This window comes from Uloborus diversus, chromosome 6 (assembly GCF_026930045.1).
Source record: "Uloborus diversus isolate 005 chromosome 6, Udiv.v.3.1, whole genome shotgun sequence".
Classification (NCBI taxonomy): Eukaryota; Metazoa; Arthropoda; class Arachnida; order Araneae; family Uloboridae; genus Uloborus; species Uloborus diversus.
Window position 1 is genome coordinate 126,548,641 of NC_072736.1, and position 8,375 is coordinate 126,557,015.

Consider the following 8,375-nt stretch of genomic DNA (forward strand, 5'->3'; position numbering starts at 1 on the left):
TTTACATACATTCATCGTTAATCGGTCGACCAAAGCTTATCACATAATCCTATTGTGGTGAAAATGCGAGGTGATGCAATCTTTTTTTACCAGCACTGTATACTTCAGAGCACGTTTGCTAATTCTTTGCGCTCTTTTTCAACATCATTCTAAAAGTTAGCTGACTAAGTACTGGATCAATTTGGTTTCAATGTAGTATTACACCATGTCAGTTGTCATACTTAAATCATTATAAACATATTTTTTTTATGTTTTAGTATTTAACCGTGTACTTCTTACAGATTTTTACGTATCGAGACACTTGAAACCCTCGGACGATCCCGAAACGTACCAGTTGCATAGTTTATCGGTTTTAAACGTCAGCTAAATCTGAACTAGTGGTTCCTCGAGGAGTTTCCTTCAAGTACAGAAAAAACTACAATGATTATCAGTTACAGTTTTGACTCGTTAGAAAAAGAAAACTCGGATAGTTTAACATCAATATATTGGGTGAGTCTTAGGCAAAACTTTAAGGGATGTTAGAAGGAACGATTGTTTCGTTACACACTCACTAAGCTACAAAATGATGGATGCAAAAGAGGTCACAAATTTATTACAAAAAGACGGTTTTACAAAACATTTTAGTTTTTTTTATACAGGTTTAGGACAGTTGTTAATAGTTACGGCCTGTAGTAGCGCAAATACACGCTTCGCCACAAAAGCGGAGCGATCGATGAAAGTTTGTCAAATTCGCTCACTATTGCGACAGCTGTAATACATGCGGCGCAATGACAAAACACTTACTGTTTTGCCGTTACGACGCATGTATAGCTGCAGGCTACCAATTTCAACAAATGCTTTAAACCTTTGTTCAAAACAAAAGTGTTGTGTGTTAATGCGCAATAAATTTGCTTTGTGCAATACATTTGTGACCTGTTTTGCATCCATCAGTTTCTGGCTTTGTGTGCATGAAGCGTCAGCAATGCGTTTGTGTATGTTCCCATTTGATTCTTACTTCTTATCCTCCCCTCTGACACCCCTTAAAGTTTTAACCAAGAGTTTAGACTCACCCTATACGTTTCAGTTTACACAAAAACAATACATAGTAACATGACAATAATACAGATAAAGACATATTATGAAAACAATATTGAAAAAATGATATAGAAGATGATGAAATGAAATGTATTAAATTAAGAGCTATTATTAAATAGAAACAACATTAACCATTTTAAATACCAAATATAAAAGTATTAGTCACCACCTTCTTAAAACATGAAGTCTTTGATTTTCGTGTACCCAAGCGGTTGAGAACAATTCATTTAGAATACAAAAATGTCTGATTTTTTAGATTTCCTGTCTAAATTGGCATTTATTTTCGACAGAATTCTTTGACAGTTAAAATTAATTTTTAAATACCTACGTTCAATAAAACTCTAAAACTCACGCTAATTAGAAAAAAATTCTTATCCGTGTCAAAAGAGGAAAAATAAATTTTCACTCCGTTAAAAAGAGATTTTAATCATTCTCCGTTTTCCTGCTACTCCATTGAAAAATTCAAAAACTTTTTGACGGAGAAATTCTTATCTTTCTTAGAGAAATTCTTAGCTTTTTAATGCTTTTGCATTAGTTTTTTAATTTTTAAGGTTCAAAATATTTTTATCAAAGGAAAAGAAATAACGCACACAAAGAAAAATGTTTTTCATAGATTGTAAAAAAAGGTTTCAAGAACTTAATCAAATTAAATTAAATATTTAATTTTACGTTGGTATTTGTACTTCTCCCAACTAGAGCTCATGTGGGAATAGACTCGCACTCAAATTATTAATCTCTCGAAAATCCCAAAACAGCTGCCACTCCAGAATTATGTTTCCACTATTATTACATACATTTAAATGCTATACATTAGCTACTTTTCATTTTTACGTTTTATTGCAACCAGGAAAAATTTAACGACATTTTTTATATTATAATACGTATATTCATCGTATTTATCGCTTCGTTTTATAATATTACTGCTGATAATCTTTAATAATAATAAAGCGGAAAGTCTTTCTGTCTGAATGTCTGTAGAATGTCTGTAGGATGTCTGTGACGCGCCTAGACCGTTCGACCGATTTTCATGAAATTTGGCATAAAGTTAGTTTGTAGCATGGGGGTGTGCACCTCGAAGCGATTCTTCGAAAATTCGATTTTATTCTTTTTCTATTTCAACTTTAAGAACATTTTCCGGAGCAATATTATCATAAGATGGACGAGTAAATTACGAAATTATCATGGCGTGGAATGGGAGAGCGAATGAACATAGCCAATTGGCGAGAAATTCGTCATCCATTATTTGTAAATATACAGGCGAACCGAATGACCTTTTAATTTTCAACTACGTGCGAAGCCGTGCGGGTACCACTAGTATATTATACAAATGTATATGTGAATGATAATATAAGATTTTGCCCAATGTGGCTTGGCTGCGGTAATACTAAGTATCGAAATACTTTGTTACTGAACTCTATATAGTGTAAGTGTGGGGGGGTGGGGGGGGGGGGTGGCACCAAGTAAAACTTTTGCTCAGTGTTCGCAAACGTCGCAGTCGGGATCTGGTTAAGCCTCCTTCTAAAACAATGACATCCAAATTTGAGAAGTTTTTTTTCTCATGTTTCACACAGGTGGCCCTTTTCGAACTGTTCTGCAGAGTTTATCATCATGTTATTACCCTGTGCTTTATGTTGAAAATTAAGAGTATTGTATTCTATTATAGCACTACAGTGAAATCCCGTTACAAAGAACATCCGGGAATCACAAATTTTGTTCATTGTAATGAGAATTTGTTGTAGTGGAATTCAAGCAACGTAATGGAAACTAAACCGGAACTGAAAGTTTATTTCTTTGAAACGGATATTTTGTTGTATCGGTAAACGCTGCAACGAGATATACTGACGATACGATTTCACTGTATATGTAGTTTGACAGGTGCTGCTAACTAGCGTGATTTAAAAAAAAAACATGAAATGAAAGTGCCTATGTGATCCGAAAGTTGTATTTGTTTTAGTAATGTACCCAGATTTGAAATTCGAGGCGCTCTATATCTAGTTTTTAAACCATTTTATTAGTAAATGAATTATTTTTTCTTTATTGTTATTGTGGTGGATGTGGTATGTAGACCCTAATATATAATGTATAAAGATAATTTAGTTTGATTTTTTAATAGTGATTTCTTCAATATCCTTTTTTAAAAGCAATTTCTTTGAGATTAATGGTTCATTGATAATACTGAAAAATTGCTAGTTTAATGTGAAACTAAGATGTGAAGAAATTAACTCAACCTAGACTAAATATCTGACTATGCAGTACTAAATTTCTATCCATGTCAGTATTTTGCTTGCAAGACAATCCTCCAACACTGAATCTTAATAAATAAAAATCGCCCAAGAAAAAATGTATTAGGGTTCAGTTTTGAGACGGATTGCTTGCATCAAATATTGTGACGAAAACAGGCGAAGGGTTTATGTTTTAAGTTCAGGAGCGAAGTTATCAATGAACGATACTTCGCTTTTAGTTATATTTTAGACTTAAAAAAAATAATAAAAAAAAAAATAAATAAATAAATAAAATAAATAAATAAATTAATTAATTAATGCTTTTCTGATTTTTAACCATGTATTAAATAAACATGAAAAAGAATTCTTTTGATAATGTACTGTACAAAAATCAAAAATATTGATTTATTTTTATTTTTCAGAACCAGCATGAGTTGTAGATTTTTTAAACAAAAATATGTTTATGCAACAAATCAGTTACTAATTTAATTAGATTAATTTATTTTATAACTCATTGAAATTATAATAAATATAATATTCATAAATTACGCAATAATCGTTTTTCCTTCTTTTTTTCTAATTTCCGTCTTTGTTGCTCTTCGCATTTAAGCTTTGTTTTCCTCCCCCGAAATAAATGAATTATAAAGTTTTAAACGAATGTTTGCTGCTTAAACTCATAAAACACAATATTCAAAATACTTTAAAATGCTTCAATGTTCTTAAGTTTATTTTATCCCTCATCTAAAATCGAGTAAAAACATTTTGCTCTGATTTTAGTTGCGATATCTCAACTAATATGAGACTAGCTGAACTATGTATTGGTTTAATATTTTATTTTCAGTTCAAATAATTGGGTGAAGAAGAAAAAAAGATTTTTTTTTCTTTGGTACTTCAATTTCTAAGAGCAGATACAATTGTTTATACCCCCCCCCCTTATTTTTTCAAATAAAAGACGAATAAGCAAAGAACTCCCAATTATTTAAGAGTTTAAGACGAGTGCAAGTTTTAGAGTTAAGTGTAGCATGAAGCTAAACTTATATATGAAAATATTTAAGCCGGTGAGCTGAGAAACTATTCGCAAATTTTGACTCCGAACAAAGAAGTTCGGATAATTCGAACAACTTCCAAAAGCTTCAGAAACTGACATTATCTTTTCGCGAAAGAGATTAGGAATGCAAAGTGAACACTTCAAATTTGTGCAGAAATAGTAAATTTGTTTTAAAAATCATGACACACAAGCGGATATGTGTTTAGGAGTGCATGATATACATAAAAGAAGAGAAAAAAATCTTTCCTTTTTTGAAACAGAAAAATCTGTTAGTACATTCTTAAATAGCAAAAGTTTCCTGAATTGCATTGTTTTTTCCTTCAGAAAAGTCGTCTTTATTGAGATCGCACAAATACTCGCATAAGTATAATAAATCACTGACTTTATGACAATTTTCATACTTCACATTGTTATCCCAAACACTTTTGAAGTTTTCGATTTGACTGTATGACGCTCAAATAAAAGAAGGTATTTCAGCTTTTAAACGTTAAATGATTGAAAATAAATATGATAATAATTACTTGTATAAACGCCAGCAAGTATATTGAATGCTGTGCATTCCAAAAAAAAAAAAAAAGCGTGCAAATTATTTCTTCTCCAAAATATATTGTTTTGATTGAAGCACTGTAACCAGGGGCGTTACAAACAAAAATTTTTGGGAATGCGGAATAAACTCTCAATTTGCCGAATAGAACTCAAAATTTTGCCGAGTGATGATGATTTTGCCGAATGGAATTCCAAATTTCTCCGGGTGATGATAATGTTGTCGAATCGTCAGATAAAATTCGCCGAATAAGACATTTTTTGGAAGGTCACGGTGGCCTGCCGTAACCTTTTATAGGGGTGCCATTGACTGTAGCATCCATGATAGTTAGTCTATAATTGCGATTAATGACCAAATATGTGGGCAACACTTGCCTGGCACCAGGCACATTCATTCTTAGTTTTGTAATTAGTACAAAAAAGGCACAATATTTAAACTAGTAAAAAATTTCACTTATCACAGTCATCTCGGTTGTCACAAAGTATGGTTAAGGTATGGTTAAGCAGTGGCTTAACCATACATTCACCACTAGCATGGGTGACACCCGAGGCGGTAATTTGTGATGTCACTCCCCCCCGCCCCACAAACGCAAAAAAAAGAGGTTTTATTATTCTATGTAAGCATGAAATTCATACAATTTTCAGTATGAACCTAATTCTGAGTCTAGTATTCACTCTATGATGTGGGTGAGGGGGGGGGGGGGAGAGGCGTTCCGAGGTTTCTCCCTCCCCCGAAAAAATATAAAATTTGTAGTCTTAAAAATGCATTTTAGCTTCATATTTTTCAGAAATTTGCAATTCCACTTTGGGTGTCACCCCCCCAAACGGGTGAAAACCGGGGCGGACCGCCCCCCTATAGTGACGCCACTGAGTTAAGGTATAGTTTGGAAACAAACGGTATGGCAAAATAAAAGAATTAACACATAAAGAGCCTGAACTTGTGTTTTATCGAGTCACGGTTTTTTCCCTCCAAGCCATTTTTCGAGACTCACTTTGTTTTCTGAAATCAAAACTACGTAAGGAAACTTCAAAAGATACATTTTAAAATATTTTTCTCTGTGAAGGTGGTGCATTGAACTTAAAAGTGCAGGCTGACACGTTTCGTCTTCCTTTGCATTTGACCGACTGTGGATTTTGGAAATTTGCCACCGTAGAAGAGATGGCTCAACTGCTGTTAGAGACACAAAAGTTTTGTAGCCGCGAGAGTTCGCGCATAATTGATGCTAGATTCCAAAGGATTTGAATTGCTTAAAAAATGGTTTTCTGTCTTACGCAAGCGAAGTAAGGTGGCTATTTACGGTTTAATGTTTGTTTGTGGATCGTCCTCCGCCTGATGCTTTTTAGCGAAATTTATTCTGCTTTGAACGGAAAGCAGGTCCGTTAATTAAATTTCAGTACTTAACTTCAATACACACGTTTTCAATACATAAGCATTAAAAACGCGCCTCACCATTCGAAAGGATTCAAAAGGCTTTAATAAAAAAGGGGGAAAAAGTAAAGTGGTTAAAGTCTGACGGCATTTCAAGATCACACGTATTTGGTTTGGACGGATAAGAAATTTAACAAAAGGAATTGTTAGAAAGAACATTTCAGAGCAATTGATTGCTGAATCTTCTTTTAAAATATATAACGTTTCATGCATTAAATTTTTTTAAAAATATTTGGGAAACAATTTCAGAATTGGAGTAGTTTTTTTTTTATATAAACCCTTAAATCCATTTCTGTGTTACCCCTCGGAAGGCTGTCACCTGCCCTAATGCCCTCTCCCTACCTAAAGTGATGCTACTATGTTGATAGATTGTGCATAATTTAAAATATTGAGGGAAATTCAGAAATTTTTATAACTATCAAATCCTTTCGGGTGTCCAACTCCAGACGGGAGCCACCCTGCTCAAATGACAGGGTTACAACTTAAAGAAAACCATTACGCTGGTTTCACTAATCTCGTATGATTATTATAGTCTAACATTTTCACTTGGCAGTTTTGCGTTAAGCTGCTGTCAAAAGAAGACTCTCTGTTAGAGTAAGCTTACCAAAGCATTTTCCCGAACAACGCAAAATAAGTAAATAAATAAATAAATAAATAAAGTTTAATATAAAAAAGCTGCTAACCAATACTAAATATTTTTTGAAAAATTAATAATGAAATCCTCATGCAGTTTTAACTTTTAATTCTAAAACAAGAATAAATAAATAAGTAAAACAAAATAAATATCGGAGTATACTCAAATTTTATCCCCAAATAGTTTTAAGATATGTCTATACAAAATAGCTAAATGGGAGATAGCAATTTCCGAACTTGCTATTGATCAGTATAATTACAATGTTTAGTTTATTTCTGAAGAAAATGTTTTCCGTGTGCAATAGATTCTGAAAAAAAAAAAAAAAAACTACTTAACCGAGATCGTGGATTTTTTCAAGGGGACCTACCCGCAAAAACACTGGTTGGGTTTTATTCAGACTGGACCCAGTTAGGCAAGCCCTGAAAAATGATGGTGTAATTTGGAACCAATGGCGAACCCAGCCCCTCTGATTTTGAGCAGGGTCATTGTAATAATATGAGCTTCAATTGCTAGGGAGGACATAAGTGTAATAATCGGGTACAAATGGAGGGTTTGGGGCTATCTCAGGGAAATTTCTTAAAACTGATATCTATAAGATGTAAGCAATCTTTTTTATGATTGTTTCAGTAACGTCCGGTATGTGACATTTATAGTGGCACCATCTGTTGGCAGCAAAGTGGAGGAAGCTCATAATAATGTACTTCATAGTTTGGCGTAATAAAATCCAGTTCACTGTACTGTCTTACAGAAACATATCCTTTCAAAAATGAACTCAAAAGCAGAAATCACCTGGCCATTTAAATAATTGTTTTCATTATTAGGAAATTCAGTAGAGAAGGAAGATATGAGGATACACACACTGCGCCATTGAAATTTTCGGGGGAAGGGAGTCATTAAGTTTTCGAGGGGGTGAAAAGTGTTAGGACCAGCGCCACTTCTTTAAGGATTCCATTTGCTTCCCTATGCCCCCTTTAAGGGCACCAGAGGATGCCGTAATGGTCCCTTTAGGAATTCCATACGGAACAAAATGGCATTTTTAAGCGTGCCAGAGAAAAACCAAATGGCATCCTTAATGAGATACAGTTGGTGCTACAACGTTTTACCCTAAAAGGTGCCATATACCACCCGCAGTTTAACAGTGTACTATTGACTCCAGAGTGCGATTTCTTTTGCTAGAATCCATTGATTGATCTGAAAATGAGTTTGCATCATGCAAATTACAAATAAGTGGCATTTTTGCTTAAAACAGGGGTGCACATCCCCCCTCCAAGAGCAATCACCCCAAGACCACAAAGACTCCTCAAGAAAACCCCCCTACCCCACATAAAAATTTCAGTGGCGCGATCTGCGTCATGACCCCTTCCTAGTTGGGCACTTCTGTTTAAAACAAGGAAATCTTACTAGCTAAAGGATATTTCGCAGACA